Source organism: Triturus cristatus, chromosome 7 (assembly GCF_964204655.1).
Source record: "Triturus cristatus chromosome 7, aTriCri1.1, whole genome shotgun sequence".
NCBI classification, from domain to species: domain Eukaryota; kingdom Metazoa; phylum Chordata; class Amphibia; order Caudata; family Salamandridae; genus Triturus; species Triturus cristatus.
Genome location: NC_140590.1, coordinates 1,050,477,577 through 1,050,498,996, shown reverse-complemented (window position 1 = coordinate 1,050,498,996; position 21,420 = coordinate 1,050,477,577).

Sequence of the window (21,420 nt, the reverse complement as noted above, 5' to 3'; positions counted from 1 at the left end):
AGCATTGCCTTTGAAATAGGCAACGCAATGGGAACATCAATATCAGAACCTGCATGGCATGGACTGCTGAAGTCCATGCCATGCAGGTACTGGGGTACTTGCACACAATGGGGCGTAACATGTGCCCCCCTGCATGCATCCCCAGGCCCAGAGGCCCTTTGTTTCCTCTCTGCCACAGTTGTCATGGAAGTTCAACCGCCATGAAAACGTGGCAGAGAGGTAACTAGTAATGTGCTTGGTGGGACCACCAAGCAAATTACCACCTCAAGATTGCTGTGCCACTGTCGAGATCCCTGGTAGTTGAGGCAGTCCCAGGGCAGCCCGACCGCCCTAGTTGTAATTGGACAGTCGGAAGACCACTGCATACCGCAAGTCTGGCGGTCAATGGACCGCCAGACTCGTAATAAACCCCTTAGTCATGAGATTCACGTCTTCATATAAGCATTATTGTTTTAATATACTATTCAGCATTCAGCATTGTGAATATCTGGCAGCTAGAAAGCTAACTAAATACAATGCGAACATGTAGCTTAGGAAATGAAGAAATACATTTTTAAAGTCAGCACGTTCTACTGAGATGATACGTTAAAACAAGTCAAGTGTGCATTTCCTAAAAGCATTTGTTATTAAAGAAGAAAGGTAACTGAAGAAAGAAAGATGAAAGAGGCCTAGCCTGGCCTAGTTTTGTAATTGCAATAGAGATGAGGGCTTACTGCAAAAAGTATGCTACACGTTAATTTTGCATGTTTAAGAAAAGGCACATATTTCTATGTTTCATTCCATTAAGCATTTTTGTGTTAAGGTCTAGTGTAAATTATGGCATTTTTTCTAAGCTCAAGTCTTCTACTCTATCAAGTCTTTCGGAAAAGTTTTATTTAAGAAATCTCTGGACCGTTGCCAAGTGATACTCATTACGCCTTGGTTCTTGTTGGTTTTCATTCAAAGTGGCATCCTGGTACTCTTGTGACTGATGATGGCATGCAACACACCTCTCTAGAAATGAGGAATATCTTGAGAACATACAACATCATACCCATCACTAACACTTTATATGACCCATAATATAATGGTCAGGTTGAGCGATTTAACACAGTGCTTAAGAATAGTATTTCCTTGTATAAGAACAACCTTTTTAATTCAAATACATGTTTAAGCTTTCATTTATTATTCTATCATATCATGCCACATACTACAGTGGAGGTTAATTATTTCAAGTTCCTCAATAGGAGGGATTCAGCTGCTATTCTTTGTCACAGCTGGTTCAAGCAAAGAATAAGACGATAGGATAAGGATACATAACATAATATTATGGGAGAGAGAGTACTGCAAAGCAGAAGCATGTGAAGTTGCTGTATGATGTTAAATTTACTGTGAGAGATCCTGAACTTACTGTTGGTGATTGGGTGAGAGGGCGCAAACAAGGATTGTTCAGGAAAACTAACCCTAGGTACTGTAAACCTTTGAAGGTAGTTAAAGTGAATCAATACAGTGTGATAACCCACGATGGAAAAGTATGGAACCTCTGTTCATTTGTGAAGTGTGCTCCAAAGACTGACAACAGGAACATCATCTCAGAGGATTATCTGATTAGTATGTTTTAGAGTGTCTCCAGTTTAGGAGTATCTCATTCTTGCTTGTGGTATAGTTAGCTTGTTTTTTCTTTCTTTTTTCTTTCTTTCCTTCTTTTATCTTTTCTTTCAGCATGCTTTTTTTCTTCATTTTGAAAAGAAAACAGAGAAGATGTGTCATATATTGTGCTTGTTGTTTATGCTACCGTTTCTCATTTTCTAAGTGTTTCCTCCATGTTGATTTTAGAATTCTAGGCATGCAAGGTTTTGCAACATGGGGGTCTGCGCATAGAACCTTTACAATATTTATTTGCTATTAGAGATCTAAACACTGTGCTGAATAAAGATATATATTTACTACTGCTCCAACTCTCAGTTGTTTTTTACAGATGGTCCCCTGCCAGGGCGGAAGAGGTCATGGCTTCTGCTCCCTGACAGACCCTGTGCCAGAGTCTAAATGGGCCTCTTTGACCTTGCCAAACAAGGAGGGAACCTTCAGCAGTGCCAAACCTGTGATTATGCTTTGTGGGACATCGAGAGATTGCCAGCCTTCATTACTCTCATCTCTTCCCTTCTCAATTAGTGATGTGCCACAATGGCTTGCAACGCTCCCAATTTTTATTGTTTGCAAAGTTTGCAAAGTTTTTAGTTTAGTTTTAACTTTGAGAAGATTTTATCACGGTAGCAATAACATTGTGAGCATTTAGCTAGCTTATTTTTACTATAATAAAGTCCTGTTGAGCTGGGATATGTCTGCCGAATCTTTTCCCTCAACTGTGCCTTTTGTTGAGTAGAAGAAAACTAAGGGGCTGATTACGATTATGGGCAGACTTATGTCCGCAGCCACCATATCGGGAATCAGGACCACCCGACAGGCTGTCCGCGGTCCTATAAGAGGCAATATGATGAGACCACCCCCACAGCGGTCTCAATGCCTATCTTTTGTATTGTGGTAGGTGCTGCTGGCTGCAGCACATGCCGCAATACAAAAAGGGGTCACTTTACATATCCCTGCACTATGGTGCAGGGACTACAGTGCCCCCCAGTGCACACATCAGAGAGCCAGGGGGAAAGGCGGGCATGCTACGGGCTCCCAAAAGACCCTTTCCACCAGCCTTTTCATGGCAGATTAACCGCCATGAAAAGGCCAGCAGAAAGGGACATTGTAATCTCTACGGAGGTGTCTGGCAGGCACCACCATCATGGTAGGGACTACAACCTCATCTGCTGCACCAGTGGTCTCAAGGAGCCTGTTGGATGCTTGGGGGCCGGTCTTTCCGACTGCTACCCCCCGTCCGCCATACTAATGTTGGGGGGCGGTAAAAATGGTTCTGACAGCGGTAAGACCACCACGGACAGCCTCTCAGTGGCAGTCTCACCACCATCGTACTTAGCCCGTAAGTGTGCAAACTGGAAAATTGGACACCTATTTTTCCACTTTCCACCCATTATGGAATCAGTACAAAGGCTGCTTATGCTCGAACTTCACCCATTCAATTCCCTTTAGGTTGTACATGGATGGAATTGTCTATTTAAACCTATGTGGCAGGGCTATGTTGAGCAAAACCTATTGCAAAAGGTGATCAGCACCCACCATACATTCAATTCATTAAATAAATATCACAGTGAAGCAAAATTATTATGCAGGGCACAGACTCCTTTTCGCTTTTCATCAAAATTTCCTTTCTTTATATCTTCTTGCTTTTTTAATAAAATTCCCTGGAGCCAACGTGTTTCATCTCTTAACTGAAACTTCTTCGGGGCTTGTTCTGCTTGGGTTTTCGGATCAGATAGAACCCGCTCAGCAGAGCCTCTCTAACCCAAACCAGAACGTTACCCCCTCCCTAGGGCCTATTTACACCTAAATAACCACATATATGTACCACCTAAGGACAGGGAATTCCTACTATATATACCAAGACCTACAAGTCACAGCCTCGCGGTCCCAAACGGACCCAGGACTTCCTGCCCAGACGGCAGCCACAGGACTTCCTGCCCAGACGGCAGTCACAGCCTCGCGGTCCCAAACGGACCCAGGACTTCCTGCCCAGACGGCAGCCACAGCCTCGCGGTCCCAAACGGACCCAGGACTTCCTGCCCAGACGGCAGCCACAGCCTCGCGGTCCCAAACGGACCCAGGACTTCCTGCCCAGACGGCAGCCACAGCCTCGCGGTCCCAAACGGACCCAGGACTTCCTGCCCAGACGGCAGCCACAGCCTCGCGGTCCCAAACGGACCCAGGACTTCCTGCCCAGACGGCAGCCACAGCCTCGCGGTCCCAAACGGACCCAGGACTTCCTGCCCAGACGGCAGCCTTAGCACGAGTTCATCCTATAATTACCACGACATACAACAAGGGAATCAGTGTTACTATATATCAGATCACACAAAGACAGCTAGTTGAGCACAACTTGTTCCCCAGTTCGAGGGGCTCCTTTCTCCCTTATTCAGTTACCACCTACCTGATCAGGATTAACATCTGTTCATGTCAAGTCACAGCTGACTAGAAGAATAGGTTACCCTCTTACACAAGAACACGTAGCACATATTGCTTTACTACAAACTGAATACTTTATTTAGTTATTACATGCACACTCACGGAACATAATACATATCACATAACCTGCAAAGAAAAGTGAAAGATTAAGTTGTACACTCTAATAGTAAGGGGTCGACATCACCTTGGTCGTATGTAGCCTGCACTCAATGGTCATCTAGGTTCCCTTCTCGTCTGCGCCTCGGCTTCGCCTGGAAGTTACACCTCCGCAATCACGGGTTTACTCCCGTCTCCCTCTCCGAGTCACTGGGACCTCTTCCTCATCGGCTACTCTCTTCTCTTTGGAATATCTATTTCTCGGTTTTTCTCCACCTCCAAGTTTGTCATCTGTCTTCCCTGGAATAAGTAGCAGCTTTACTACTAACGGCCAGGTGCCGCCTATGGACTAGAAGCAAGTGCCAGTATCTGCCTCGAACTTTTACTAATATAGATGCGCATTTCCTCATGGAAAATTCCAGCCCGTAACCTGCCGCCCACCAAATTCTTGTACCTGCCCGTGCCAAGGACACGTTCCCAGCCGGCCGGCCTGATGTAGTGTCTTCGGCATGAAGAAAAATACAATCCTTCGATAAGGGCCGGCCTGAACCGGTTCTCTCCAAGTGAATAACACCTCCTAACTAAAACACTGCCTATGACCTAGAAACATCCCAAGCTGCCAGAGCAGGAGGAAAGATGGAGTCTCTCCCGTTTAAGGCCTACCAGGCCTGAATTCAGCACGGCTCCATGAAATACCCTCACTACAGAACAGATTACCCCTAATGCTAACGAATCTATCCCCTAGGATATGTATGCAAACCCTGATCTATGGGGAAGAACACAGGATCATGTCGGAGTGCCTAATAAATAGGCTCTATACACTACTCTAACCCTTAGACTTGAATGGAAAGAGACTGAAGTCACCTAAATCACCCTTCAACACAATAAGACCGGAAAAATCGAGCAGTACATTTCACCCTTGACTTCAGTCTATTATACATTCATTAAATGGAGCTAACATCTGTGGAAGAATAATATGAAACAAAGCTAACTGATCTATGTCTAGTACCAAGTGTGCAGAATTGAAGTAATGAAGGAATACACTGAATAAAGCAACAGATAGAAATCAAAACAATAACAGCAATCAAAATACCACCTAATATTTGGCGTAGCATGTGTATATCAGGTAACCAATTAAAGAGCCAGTCAAACCAGCCCTGGTCAATGTGTTTTCTAACTTCTTCTGTTAAGTCACGCAACTTGTCGATGTGAGCACGAATGGATTGTGTATGGTCAGATAAGTTAAAACAACAGAGACCTTCGAAGTCCGAGATAATCAATGGCTGCTCTATTTTGCAAAATGGCCCTACGTTCACCCTGGGCGTCTAATAGCATGTCAGACAAAATTGTAGAAGTATGATTAATAGATTTCACCATCCAGCAGGCCATTTTCCCAATAGATTTGGCATTATAAACCGCCAAAGCAGGAACACCAATAATTGAAACAGCTAAGCTAAGGTATTCAGACTTGGAATATAAATGCAAAGATGGGTCACAATCCTCCTGTAACATTACAGTATCTCGAAGCACACGAGAGTTGGCATTCGGATGTGATGCGAACATCAACAAACTGAGTCTCGTAATGGCACAAGGGCCTCCGGAAATGTTTGCAGGGACAAATGGCCAGGAAGTATTACCACATGAGAAAAGCCATCCGGCAGGTAGTAACATCGTGCGATAGTGACTGGGGGTAACTACCAAACTATTACAAGTCATATTGTTCTGAACTGAAACACATGTGGTCGGTGTCCTTTGAAAGCACAAAGTCCATTCGTGAGCTGTAAACGAAGTGGCGCCTTTTAGTTTTAGGCGCAGACATTCAGAGATCGCACTAGGATTACACGTAAGAAAGAAGCACAAATCACCTTGTGTGATATTATAAGTAAGTATTTGGGACTGGATGGGGGTTTGCTCGTCCGGCAATTCAATACATAGGGGGCAATATACATGGGTAGCAAAATCACCCAGGGGAATATTGGGACGGGCCTTCGAGACATTAAAAATATGACTTAAAGTTTCCAATGAGGCGGGGACAGCAACCAGACAGGTCGCCAGAATGTCATGTACAGATCTCATCGGTGTCAAACAGAAGTGAGGGGCGTCAGTCACCCTCTTAGCTAGTGCGGTCCAAAAGTTCGATGATGAATCCCATGCAGCGAAGGAACGCAACACTCGGGTTCCCAGTTCATCCCGGGTTGATAGGATCCCTCCTTTCTCGTCGTACCAGTCCGAAAACAGTCCGGCTCCGACACATCCTGCAGCAACAATCCAAAGAATGATCTGAAAGAGAACCAAATACAGGCATTAATCATTCTCGTAAATAACATTTATCAGCCGGGACCGCTTCCCAGCTATCTTTCCCTGGTCTCATAACCAAAATGGTATTATCCTGACCGGTGGCAATGACCTCTGCTTGTTCAGGGGGATTCTTAGGCGACTGCACCCAAACTCTGGCCCCAGGATTATCCGTGGAGCCAAAACCTTTCTGGCCACGTACAGTTAGCAACGTTGGAGCAGTGCCTTTCATTAATACACCACTGAAAACAGGCATTATGAGTAATTGAGCCACTCGGTCAGTGCGATGTATCAGTAAGTCAACCTCACTGCTATTCAGCAGGAGCACCTTAATCTCTCCCTGATAATCACTGTCGATAATTCCTCCAAGCACCTGAATGCCTTTCACAGCCAGCCCCGATCTAGGGGCGATCAATCCGAAATTTCCAGGTGGTATCTGAACACCAACACCTGTCTCTATGATGACTCGATCTCTACTTTTTATAACAATGTCATCCATAGCATGCAAGTCTAAACCTGCCGACCCTGGGGTCGCTCTACATGGAGCCAAAGCTCCGGGAGTAATTTCCCAATACATCACAGTTTCTCTGATTTCATTAGGCATAGCCTCAACATTCGGGGGAAACAAACGCATAAGTGGAGATTCAGCATTTAAAAAAGGACGATTATTCAAAATCAATAGTGCTTGGGGCAAAAAGTCTCGCCAATTTTTATACTTGTCATCCGTTAACTTACGCAGCTGGTCCTTTAGCAGGCCATTCAATCTCTCCACCAGGCCCGAGGCCTGTGGGTAGTAGGGGATATGGAATATCCATTCAATATTGTTTTCCGCACAGAATTCCTGTACCAATCTTCCACGAAAATGGGATGCATTATCAGATTGAATTTGGAATGGCACACCATAGTACATCATAATTAATTCTAATGTTTTAATGGTATTCAATTGGGTAGCTTGCTTACAGGGAAGGGCTACCAGCAGGCCACTGTATGTATCAACAATAGTGCAAACATATTGACAATTCCTACTCATGGGAAGTGGACCAATGTAATCGATCTGCCAAATTTGAGCGGGCAGTTTGCCGCGATGTAAATGACCTTTAACAATTTGGGGCACCTTACGCCGTCTGATATGCTGACAAACGGGGCAGTGTAAAATAACATTTTTGATTAAATCTAAGGGAATATAAATTCCTCGATCAGCAGCCCACCTGCTAGTGGCCTTCTCTCCAAAATGTCCTGCCTTCTGGTGTGCCCATTTCGCCAATCCCGCAATATCAGAATCTTGCCTGTCCACCACTGCCTCAGCAATTTTAGACTTCTCATCTGCAATGTTATGAAAAAATTTGTCAAGAGAATCTATCGGGGTGTGAGCGTCCACATGGAAGATTGTAACAGTACTCTGTGGGAGCATCTCCCAAATTTCTTGCCATAACTCTTTTCCCCATAATTCTTTGGAATGTAACTTCCAATTATGGGAATGCCAAGTTGGCAACCAAACAGCCAGTCCATTGGCAGTAGACCAAGAATCAGTGAAAATATGACATGTACCAGGTAACTCTTGTTTCAAAACTTGGTAAACAGCGTAAAGCTCGGCAAATTGGCTGCTTTTACCTTCACCAGTTGTGCTCAACAATTTCTGTGTGATCGGATTATAGGACACCGCCTTCCAGTGCCGTGTCATCCCTATAAACCTCGCTGAACCATCAGTGAACCAAACATGGTTTCTTTCCGCTGCGGACAAATCATCAAAAGGCTTACCCCACTTGACAGGAGACTCCTGTGGTAAAGGTACGGAACATTCACTCTCAGTCTCAGTCGATGGCGCTCTCGCCACCTGCTCATGTAAAGAAGCAACTCCTTTCGGGCCCACACGTGCCCTGTCTTGTATGTACCATTTCCATTTAATCACACTCGCCTCTTGAGCGTGTCCAATTCGGTGAGTTTTCGGCGAACTCAGAACCCACTGCATGATAGGAATTTCCGGACGCAGAACTATATCATGTTCCAAAGTCAATTGCTCGGTATCCACCAGAGCCCAATAACAAGCAAGTAACTGTTTCTCAAAGGGTGTGTAACGCTCACCAGCATCAGGTAACTTTTTGGTCCAAAAACCTAACGGTACTTTACTCCTGCCTTGTTTCTGCCACAAACTCCAATTTGCATAAAGGCCCTGTACAGACACATTCAAATCCACGTCACCATCACGTACAGGCCATAAATCCAGAGCATGTTGAATTGCCTCTTTTGCCAGACTAAACGCATCTTGCTGTGGTTTATCCCATTCAAATGCATTCTTTTTACGCGGGACCCGGTACAAGGGGGCCAATATTTGACTCAAATGAGGAATATGCTGGCGCCAAAAGCCAAACAGACCAATGAAGCTCTGGGCTTCTTTCCTATTTCTAGGAACTGCAAAATCAAGAATCTTCTGTTTAACCTGAGGGATCACTTCACGGTGCCCTTCATGCCAATTAATACCCAAAAATTTTACAGCCTGGGACGGACCTTGCAATTTATCTGGGTTGATTTCCCAACCTTTCTCACGCAGGCACTCAATGACTCTGTCTAATTGGGTCTGAACTTCCTCTTGTGTTTCGCCTTGGATCAAAACATCATCAATATAATGACATATCTGAATTTGGGGATGAACCGGTACCTCAGCCAAATGCTCTGCCACCAGCCGGTGACATATCGTAGGACTATGCACATAGCCCTGGGGAAGACTTCTAAACGTCATCTGACGCTCGTTCCACGTAAAACTGAATTGTTCCTGACACTCTGGGGCAATCGGAATTGAAAAGAAAGCATTAGCAATATCAATGGACGCGTACCATGTACCTGGATGCTTTTGGATTCTCTCAATTAGTGTAATAACATCCGGTACTGCAACAGTCAAAGAGGGTGTGTGCTTGTTCAATTCTCGATAATCAACGGTCATGCGCCAAGAGTTATCACTCTTACGCACCGGCCAAACAGGATTATTCCAAGCAGAAGTAACTGGGGTTATGACTCCTGCATCCACTAACTCCTGAATAGTGGTACTAATCTCCTCATGACCACCTGGAATACGATACTGCTTCTGACAAACCACTTTTGTCGCATGGGGAACTTGTATGGGGGGCATTCTTAAACGACCAACCCGTATAGGTCTGGACGATATATAATGCGTTGTTCCAAATTGGTAACATCCGTCATCTAGATGCAAAGTCATTCCTCTCAAAATATCAATCCCAATTATGAATTCTAGAAGTGGCACTACTAGTACAGAATACTCTTTTCTAGGAATTCTACCTATTCTCATTTCAAGCAAAGTTTGAACTGCAGGGGTTTCTTTTCCACCTAATCCGGTAATAGTAAAAGGCTGACCTGTAAACTTCTTCGATTTTCCATGAATAAGAGTGGCCTCCGCTCCTGTATCTACCAATGCTCGGGCCCTTTGGATATTACGATGTCTCCAATAAATGTCAATATCTACATAGGGTCTATTATCTCTGTGAGCCCATCTGTGTACCGGAGCTTGACCTCTTTCCTAATCATTCTTACTGCATTCTGTATACCAGGATAAATCAGGATAAAGACTCTCACGCTTCTTAGGTATCGGTACCTCCTGTTCATATCCATTCCCAGTACGGAACGGATTCGTATCTTCTGCATTGTACTGCGGGTTACGATCGACCAAACTGTGACGATCCTCTCTCCTCCTCAACTCAGGGGATTGATCCCTATCATCTCTACGTCTGCTGTAAACATAGTCAGTTCTCCCCCTTTCTCTTTCCCCCTCTCTCTCCCTGTCTCTCTCTCGACGGGGGGACACATCACGTGCAGAACGTCGATCATCACGACGAACAGAGCGCCCACGGCGGTCATCATCACCGCTACCGTCAGAACCACCACGATCACACTCAGTGGTCCGAACACGCCGGGCACCCTCCTTTCGATCCAAGCCACGTTTGCGAAACATTTCCCACAAACGAGCGGTAGTTTCACCATCAATGTCCTCCCTCCGCACACCATCAGCCAGAAGACCAGAAAAAATATCACGTCTAGTAAGTTTATTTTCACCAGGAGTACGAGTGTCAGGCCGGGACTGACGTTCAGGTTTAAACCACTCACCCAACTCACCGAGTTGGCGCACCGATTCCAAAACCGTAGATAACACGTTACCAGTCTGATTAATCAATAAAGTCATCATGACCTGCTTATAGGCAGCAGGGGAAGATCGAATGATACGGTTCCGCACAGAAGATGTCAACGAACCATCAAGCAACCTGTCAGCAGTACCCAGAAAAATTGCCGTTTTCATCACCTCCTCTTTGAGACGTTGAGCAGCATCACGCAAAGTATACCACGGCTTGTCATTCACAGGCCAGTCAGATTCAGTAGGATATTTTTGATTACAACCCTCAGTCGCCAATTGGAGTAAAGAAATCTGGCCAACACCATTATAGTTACGAAAATGATCCTGCACAGTAGAATCCAAACTCAAGGAACAGAACTTTAAACAATCGCCAGTATCCAACATAATACCAGCAGCGCCCAGTTCATAAAGGCGCACCATCCATGTGAGTAAGGACTCACCAGCTCGCTGCCGAAATCGCTGCAAAATATCACTAATTTCCTGCTGAGTAAAGTCTTCTAAACAGTCCAAAGAAATACCCTGCGGAGCATTGGGAGACTGCTGCAACTTCCGACGGAAAACTGGATGCGCAGAAACCGCGGGACGAGCATCACAAGGAGCCCGATCAGTACTCGTAGAGGGACAATCAGTGTAAGAAGCATTGATCCCACTCGAAGAACGAGCGTAATCACGGGGTGCACCATCAAAGGTGCGAGAAGCAGTCTTACAATCATGGCGGGAGCGAGAAGACTCGCGCTTGGCAGACTCCTCACCCGAGGAACAAGAATCAGTCGAGTTCCAGATATTACCATCCCATTCATCAGGATTCCAATCCAGCCCGGCTGTCGCCACGACCAGACGCACCTTTCGCGTCAAAACCCGACCGCGCCTGTTCTTGTATTTATAACGAGCAATTCGCACAGCCGCCCGTTCGGCAATAGTTTGGTAAGTCTCAAGTTTATCAGCAAGCAACTTATTTTGACACCGCAACAAAGTATGAGAATTCTGAATCTCAACAAAGTGCGCTTCCACATCTTTAAGAGATATCTGTAACTTCAACAATCTCTCATGCAGAATCCTGTATGCAGACAAAAGAATCCAACCTCTGCGCCCCAAAATGGGAATCTCCTCACCCTTCGATACGGGTGCCTTCTGCAAACAAGCAATCACATTAGCCGGCTCTGCCAGCTCCAAAGAAGAATTCCAATTCTCACTCAAACCAGTAGAATCAGCCCACTCACGGGCCAAGGCTTCATAAGGCGTTGAATCCCATCCGGGAATATCAACGGGCAACTTAAAAGTAGATTTAGACCTTCTAGAAAACATCGTGAAAAAGGAAAAAGAAGAAAAGAAGAAAAAGAAAAGAAGGAAGAAAAATAAAAACTATACACAGAAATATACAAAAATAAAATGCAAACAAAACCACGCACGCGCCGAAAGCAAACACAAGACAACCACAACGCACACAGGTTTCGTAAACGGTTCGTGACGCCAAATGTTCTGCTTGGGTTTTCGGATCAGATAGAACCCGCTCAGCAGAGCCTCTCTAACCCAAACCAGAACGTTACCCCCTCCCTAGGGCCTATTTACACCTAAATAACCACATATATGTACCACCTAAGGACAGGGAATTCCTACTATATATACCAAGACCTACAAGTCACAGCCTTGCGGTCCCAAACGGAGCCAGGACTTCCTGCCCAGACGGCAGCCACAGGACTTCCTGCCCAGACGGCAGTCACAGCCTCGCGGTCCCAAATGGACCCAGGACTTCCTGCCCAGACGGCAGCCACAGCCTCGCGGTCCCAAACGGACCCAGGACTTCCTGCCCAGACGGCAGCCACAGCCTCGCGGTCCCAAACGGACCCAGGACTTCCTGCCCAGACGGCAGCCACAGCCTCGCGGTCCCAAACGGACCCAGGACTTCCTGCCCAGACGGCAGCCACAGCCTCGCGGTCCCAAACGGACCCAGGACTTCCTGCCCAGACGGCAGCCACAGCCTCGCGGTCCCAAACGGACCCAGGACTTCCTGCCCAGACGGCAGCCTTAGCACGAGTTCATCCTATAATTACCACGACATACAACAAGGGAATCAGTGTTACTATATATCAGATCACACAAAGACAGCTAGTTGAGCACAACTTGTTCCCCAGTTCGAGGGGCTCCTTTCTCCCTTATTCAGTTACCACCTACCTGATCAGGATTAACATCTGTTCATGTCAAGTCACAGCTGACTAGAAGAATAGGTTACCCTCTTACACAAGAACACGTAGCACATATTGCTTTACTACAAACTGAATACTTTATTTAGTTATTACATGCACACTCACGGAACATAATACATATCACATAACCTGCAAAGAAAAGTGAAAGATTAAGTTGTACACTCTAATAGTAAGGGGTCGACATCACCTTGGTCGTATGTAGCCTGCACTCAATGGTCATCTAGGTTCCCTTCTCGTCTGCGCCTCGGCTTCGCCTGGAAGTCACACCTCCGCAATCACGGGTTTACTCCCGTCTCCCTCTCCGAGTCACTGGGACCTCTTCCTCATCGGCTACTCTCTTCTCTTTGGAATGTCTATTTCTCGGTTTTTCTCCACCTCCAAGTTTGTCATCTGTCTTCCCTGGAATAAGTAGCAGCTTTACTACTAACGGCCAGGTGCCGCCTATGGACTAGAAGCAAGTGCCAGTATCTGCCTCGAACTTTTACTAATATAGATGTGCATTTCCTCATGGAAAATTCCAGCCCGTAACCTGCCGCCCACCAAATTCTTGTACCTCCCCGTGCCAAGGACACGTTCCCAGCCGGCCGGCCTGATGTAGTGTCTTCGGCATGAAGAAAAATACAATCCTTCGATAAGGGCCGGCCTGAACCGGTTCTCTCCAAGTGAATAACACCTCCTAACTAAAACACTGCCTATGACCTAGAAACATCCCAAGCTGCCAGAGCAGGAGGAAAGATGGAGTCTCTCCCGTTTAAGGCCTACCAGGCCTGAATTCAGCACGGCTCCATGAAATACCCTCACTACAGAACAGATTACCCCTAATGCGAACGAATCTATCCCCTAGGATATGTATGCAAACCCTGATCTATGGGGAAGAACACAGGATCATGTCGGAGTGCCTAATAAATAGGCTCTATACACTACTCTAACCCTTAGACTTGAATGGAAAGAGACTGAAGTCACCTAAATCACCCTTCAACACAATAAGACCGGAAAAATCGAGCAGTACAGGGCTACAAAACACAAACAATAAAAACACAATTTTGAAATCATTATTGCACATTTCTTTGACAAAAGGCGCCATTACAATGACCATAGTACATAGAACTCCTATTAAAGGCATAGTCTAGCTTAATATTACAGTCCTTATACAAACATATAACAATATTATGTTCAATGTGCACAAATATCAGTATAATTCCGCTGTGTTTCTTTCAAATCGCTATGATCTTATCAATTGGGCCAAAAGTGGGAAACATTCAAACCTTTGGTTATATCCTTTTAGTTAACTCACATGACGTTACAAACTTATATAAATAATAATGTCAACATTAATTGAAAAAGTCCTTATTGCAAAATGACACTCATACTGAAATGGCAGGAATGAATCCAATTGTCTAAAGGTTTACATCCACATATACATCAGTTAAATTGAGCAAAACCATTGGCACGTTATTCCCTATTGACTACTACAGAGAATGTAACTGGGTGCAAAAAACACCTGAAGTTGTGTACAAACAGTATTTGAATCGTGTTTTGTCCCTTTTGCAAGCTCCAAACTCCAAAAAGGAGGTCATTTTCATTTTCTATTAAGTATATCTTATGCAGGAATGTTTTGTCAATGATATAATATGGTGATGAAAAAAGCTTCGCAACCTCTGCCAAATTGCAAAACTTTCTGTTGACCTTTGCAAAAGGTGCCACCACAAGCCCGTATGTTATGACACATTTCTCTGGTCCTTTATACTATACTACCTAATGTCTGTGAATGGCTATGCTAGCAATAACTGTGTAATGTTCGGCAACACATTTGTTAAAACAATAAACATAAAGAGGTTTTATCATCCCTCTAGACCTTAGTTTACATTGACAGGCCAGAAGGACATCTCCCCTGGTTGCCATTTCCCCCCCATAAAAGTCTGCATTTTGCTGCCTTCAATCAAAGTTTGAGTTCAGAAAGTCAAGTGGAGCTACCCTTTTGAGAATGAAGGTAAGGAGACCAAAGGGGATACCCCCTCTCCAGCTCAAGAAACTAATGAATCTGAGGAACAAATTGCAATTTTGGGATTCCCTGAGGTTTAGGGAATAAAAATCTAGGGGAAACTTCAGGGATAAAGGAAAATTGTAGGATGGTACCCCTGCAGTGAGTTGAGCACTTTTAATCCACAAAGGTACATATGTAAAGTTTTGTATGGTGGAGGGATTGATTGCTGCTCTGTGATTTACTTCACAATTGACTTTCTTGAAATAAAAAAAACAGATATTTTAGAAAACTGTGTGTATGTGCCCCCCACTAAAATGTATGTGTGAATAATCGTTGGCACTTTATTTATACTTCCCTTCTGACTGTTTTTGAAGTCGACTTAGAACTAGCATTTATGCCAGTGTGAGTTAAAATTGCACAATTAACTGTAGACTTCATGGTTCTGATGATTGAACGTTTGACTCTGAACAGACGGTTGTACAAACAAGGCTATCCACTGGCAACTGTTGCGAAAAGTTATTTGTGCGTGCGGTCTGTAAGGCGACAAACCTTTGTCTGAGTAAATCACCAATTTGCTCCTGTGAAGAGACAGTGAGAAGTAATCTCTACTCTCATTATCACAGGGTGCATGACCTCATGGAATACATTTATGTAAAAGATAAATGTTTAGGAAAAGATAGTTTTAGCTCAGCTTCGAAATCTAAATAATTGACTAAGGAACAGATAGTGACATTGGCCCTGATTCATAGAACTAACTTAAGACAAAATCCTAAACTTACTACCATTTTGGTATTCACAGAATTCACTTACTACTTCTGGTATTCACAGAATGCACTTACTACATTTGGCATTCACAGAATCAACTTACTACTTTTGGTATTCACAGAATAGAGTTACGACTACTAACTCTACGTCCGCACTCGGGCCGGAATTTCCGCACCCGGAGCGGGAATTTTGCTCCCGGACCGGAAGCTCCGCTTCTGGGCCGGAATATCTGCCTACGGCCCGGAATCTCTGATTCCGGGCCGGAATACACAAACTGTGGCTGTTGATCATTTTCCAGATGGGTAAATACCTGTCCAAGTGCCTACCATCCCCCACCATGCATCAGCTGACACACTGCAGCCAATCCCCGCCCTGCAGCATGTTTAAATGCAGAGCAGACACACACAAACCCTTTCAACATGTCACTGAATGTGTTTGTTGCAGTGCCGCTTGCCATGCGGCAAAACTACTTGAGGAGGAGGAGGAGAGCAGAGAGGATCTTCAGACAGAGGATCAACCTATTTGGAATGTCCAGCCAAGATGTAAGGGCCAGGTACCGTTTCCCTCCAGAAGTCATCTTGGATATGGTATGTGATTGGGAGCAGAAACTTGACTCTGTGGCCTGCTGCTCACATACAATACCAGCACATCTCAAGATCCTTTCTGCTCTCCATTTGTTTGCCAATGGGTCTTTCCAAGGGGTCTCCAGTGACCATGTGGGCATTTCCCAGGTGAGCCAGTCGCGGTGCCTGCATCAGGTACTGAGATGCATCACTGCTAGAGCCCACAACCACATACAAATGCCCCATACACTGGCCATGAGACAAAGGGCAGCACGAGATTTCTATCACATTGCACAATTCCCACGTGTGCTGGGTGCAATTGATTGTACCCATGTGGCCCTTCAGCCACCCCGCCGCATTGCACACATCTTCTGCAAAAGACACCAATGGTATTCCATCAATGTGCAAGCTGTCTGTGATGCCAGTGGGAGGTTCATTGATGTGCATGCTGTGTTCCCAGGCAGTACCCATGACATCTTCATATTCCGCATGTCACCTCTTGCCCGGCGTATGACTACGGGAGAATTTGGCAACATGTGGCTACTGGGTAAGTACCAAGCACTAAAAATGAGGGATATGTGTTATTGAAATGTCTGAATGCCACCCAACATTAACCATTCTACAATAAGAATCATAAAGCTACATAATTGGCCCAACAAACACTGCATGTACTAAAGTATAGATCATGTCCTGTGCAAATCAAAGAGGGAAATTTAGCCAAATGCCCTTTCTTCCCTCCTCAGGCGATGCTGGGTATGCACTCTCCCCACATCTCCTCACCCCTTACAGGCGTGCAAACACTGTACCTCAGCGTAGGTACAATAGGGCACACATACGGACTCGAGCCATCATTGAGCGCACTTTTGGTCTGTTGAAGTTGCGATTCAGATGTCTCGACCGTACAGGGGGAGTGCTACTGTGCTCCCCAGAAGTCGTGTGCAAGATCATATTAGCCTGTTGTGTTTTGCACAACATTTCTTTAACGCTTGGCTTACACATACCTCTGGAACCTTGGCTAGCTCTGAATCTGGGAAACCAGGCCATTGCACATAACCGAGGTCAGGGCATGCAAGTCCATGATCAGCTCGTTACCACGCTTTTCACATGAGCAACCTGCAGTGTCATGGACAAAATGTGGTTTGCTGTCTGTTGTCAATGATGAAACTTGAATATACACGACTGTGTCAATAAATTGCACCCTGAGACGACTTTGCAAGCCACATTAACTGCATGTAAATCACAGCTGCTGACAGTAGTCAAAAGGTTGAGTGTGACTCAGGTCATGTGCCCATGTCAGCGATCAGTGTAGTGGATGTCCCTAAAAACAACTATTCACGCAGATGACAAACAATACATGTTCTGAGAGACCAACCTGGACCTTATGAGGATGGGTCACTGAATCACAAAAGGCCATAACCATTGCATACTCAGGCCTGTGCCCTCAACAGATTTGACTCCCCCACAAATGATGGGCCCACAGCATGAGTGATGATGTCATGGGTGAATCAGGCACCATGTGTCTGTGATTCATTCACACTGCTCAACCCCAATGTTACGTAACACATCACACAACTCTTGTAATGAGCACTCAATGTGTACCATAATGCAAAGTAGGAGAAAACGAAACTGGGGTTTGATGTTGTGTCAGCCCCCCCCTGTCCATGCAGAAATGTCATTAAATGGCCTGTTCCCCCTTTTGTTACATGTTCATGATTCTCACCTGCACTGTCATTTCAGCTTTTTCCACAATAGAACAGCAGGATGGCAGTGGATTTGATTGCTGATTGTGGGTGGATCAGGATGAATACAAAATGGCTGCCAACTATTTCCTGTGACGTATTTCCTGTCTCCCACTTCCTGTATAACATTTCCTGTATGAAATAATGTGTTCCGGGTCATTTTCGGAGTTTACAGCCCAAAAACGTAATTTCCGATTTCGGACCGTAATGCACAGGTGCGGACTCGCCGCTCCGAAGCCAGAAACTACGTTTTCGGGCCGTAATCTCCGAAAATGACCCGAAACACATAATTCCATGCAGGAAATGATTTATAGGAAGTGAGAGACAGGAAATACATCACAGGAAGTTGTTGACAGCTATTTTGTGCTAATTCTTAGTCATCCTCTATCACAGATCAGATCCTCTGACATCCTGCTGCTCTCATCTTACTTATTTGCCTAAAAATGGCTGTGGGTTATGAAGAGAAAGCACCCCCTTTCACTGAAAGGGAATTAGACATCATAGCTGAGGGGGTGCTGTCCAAATATCCTCAGCTATATAGGGACGCAGAACACCAGCTTAGCAATGCAGCCCAGGCCAGGCTATGGGCCAACATCTGGAAGCGCTGCAGTGCAGTGGGAGTCCACACCAGGAGTGCTAGGGCATGCCGCAAGCGCTGGGAGGACCTAAAACACTGGTCCCTGCACAAGACTGAGAAGCTGGTGGGCCTGTCTTCCCTGCACCATGTGCATCGTCCTCGCCTCTCCCCACTGTACAGGAGGGTCCTGTTAGCAGCTTGGCCAACCCTCCATGCTCAGCTGGAGGAGCATGGGCGGCAGACACCTGGTAAGTGCATAATATGCAATATGTGTCTGGGAGTATGATGTGAGTGAAGACAGTGCTGTACCATTGTGTGTCCCATTCCTCCATTCACCGATTCCGTGTCCATGCAGCAGTCACCAAGATTGAGAAGGCACACTGTGGCATATGGACTGTACAGGGCAGAGCTCATTTTGGGAGTCGTAGTTTCTTCATGACAACTGGGTAAATGACCCACACTTGTGCATTTGTAATAAAATCTACTCTGCCAGCACCACTACCAGTGAACCAATGAAATCATAACTGATCTGTGCATTGGATGAGCAATGGTACAGACACTGTCCAGTGTGTGCATCGCAGGCCAAAGGGTATTGGATGCTGTGACTTGCATTGCATTTGTTGAGTTTGGGTTCTAATTGAGACAGACCATCATGTGCCATGGAGCCAAGACAGACTTTGAGATCCTTGCATCACTCTTAAGTGTTTCTAAATTTTCAAGGTGTGTCCACTGACACACATCTCACTCTCAGTGGCTTGTATGATATTTCACATGTACAGGTAGCTGTCAAAACAACCCACCACTGTTCACCGGTGTACTGCACTACCTTATCAGTCACCAAAGCCAATATGTGGCACTGGATTGTCAGATTATGTGTGGGGACAGCAAAAGGCTAGACTCACAATGTAGCAAAAGAAATAGCCCAGACCCTATGTGGATGTGTAACCCACATTCGGCATTTGTCTTGTCCCATACAATGCTACAAAGCAGATGACACTTGTCCAGACGTAAAATAGCTGCGACTCCATATCAATGGCCCAATTCAATTAAATCTGGACTCTTCATGTTCTCCTTTGGTGGACTGGTTTTGGAACCTGCACATGTGGCAGTGACAGGACACACAGATCACACGAATGCCAAGGTTGGGGGTTGGCCAGTACAGTTGTGTGAGCCACAAACATTCAGGTGAGATGTCCATGTCAGACTCAATTCAGGAAATGACAGTGAACATACACGTAATGTAAGCTCATAAACACTGACAACTGTAGAGTGTGATCAGAGGAAAAAAAGTCTGACCATGGCTCATCTATGTATGTTTCTCATCCTGCATGAAACAACCACCACATCAGGATTTTGCTTACATTTCAGCGGGCACAGCTGACAAATGGAAGAACAGCAGGACCAGGTTCGGAGCGGGGGGCCATCAGTGTGCCGACGGCTACAACATCTTTCCACCAGTGAGGAAGAAGAGGATGGGGAGGGACCCTCAACATCAGGAGGCAAGGGGATTGCACCCAACCGGACTGACAAGGAACACAACTCTGGTGCTACGTCCCAGGTGGAGGCTATGGACATTGAAGGTGGGGGGGAAGAACTTGACCCCTCTGCCCATGGGGTGATGGAGAGCTACTCTCCCTCAGACTATTCACCTGTGGATCCTGTAGAGGTGCACCCGGGGCAGGCCAATACCCAATCTGGGCCTGCCATCAGCCCCTCCCCACCTCTAGAGTCCCCCATTCCATCCGGGGCTCCAGCTGCATCCCCTGCAACCAGTCCCCCTCCTGCGGTCTAGCTGCCAGCTTGAACACAAGATCGGCTCCGGACCTGAGGCACCACATCCCTCCTGTCCCACCCAGGCCCTTCCCTGTGTTGTTCCTCCTGTGGCTGTGCCAGGGGACTTGAGGTGGATGTGTGGGGGTCAGCCAGACATGTCCGCTCGCATCATGCTGCAAGTGTGTCTGGAGATACGCATGAAGCGAGAGGACATTGTCCGAGCTCTGGCCACCCTCACCACCAGCGTCAATTCCATGGCCACAGCCATGTCGTCTGTTGTCTCCCAAATCCCTTCCCATACCACTGTCAATGTCTCCCCCGTCCATTGCCCCACACTTTTTCCCCCGTACTCCTCATGTGTCATGAACCCATGTGGTGATTGTTCTTGCACTAGCCAGCCATGTGCCTGCATCGGACTCTGAGGATCTGGACATTATGGTAGTGGAGGATGACCAGAAGGACACTTGACTTTTTGACTGAGACGTCTTCGAGAACAATTATTTCATTTTCCCCTTGTAAATAGACTGATTTCCCTGACGCTCCCTGAAGTGTTATATTTTTGTTGCCCCACCCCAATCCAAATATCTTTGAGGAATTCTACTTACTTTAACTTGTTTGACTTCATTTTGAATGTCTGGTTCAGAATATGGACACGTATTTGGTGAGTCATCTGTTATGCACATAATGGCTTGTTGCACTGATGGGTTACACTTGTGACTGTGTCACACACACACATACCTCCTCACATCTCTAGGCCACCTACATCATTATACAGGACATGATACACAACAGAATCTCACTTTTGTAGATCTTTATATTTTCTATACACATATGCACGTGGTCAATTTGTCTTGGGGTTCTTGCCATTGGCGATCGTGCTTGCGACATTGCAATTTTGGAGGTGATGATCGCTGTGAGGGGTCAGGTCGGGCTTGTCACCTACGTGTATGTAGTTGTTGTCCATGTGCCTGTACAGGGTGATCTGCATGTTCAGGGGCAGATGGTGTATACACATTTGGTGTTTGTGCCTGGACAAGGGCTGGGTGTGCATGTGGTGGGAGTGTCTGTACAGGGGTTGATGGTGGTTGTGCAGGTGGTGGGAGTGCCTGTACAGGTGTTGGTGGTGGTTGTGCAGGTGGAGGGAGTGCCGGTTCAGGGCACCGGTGTAGATGTGTACCTTTGCTGTGGTCCTGTGCAGTTGGTGGTACAGGTGTGTGAATG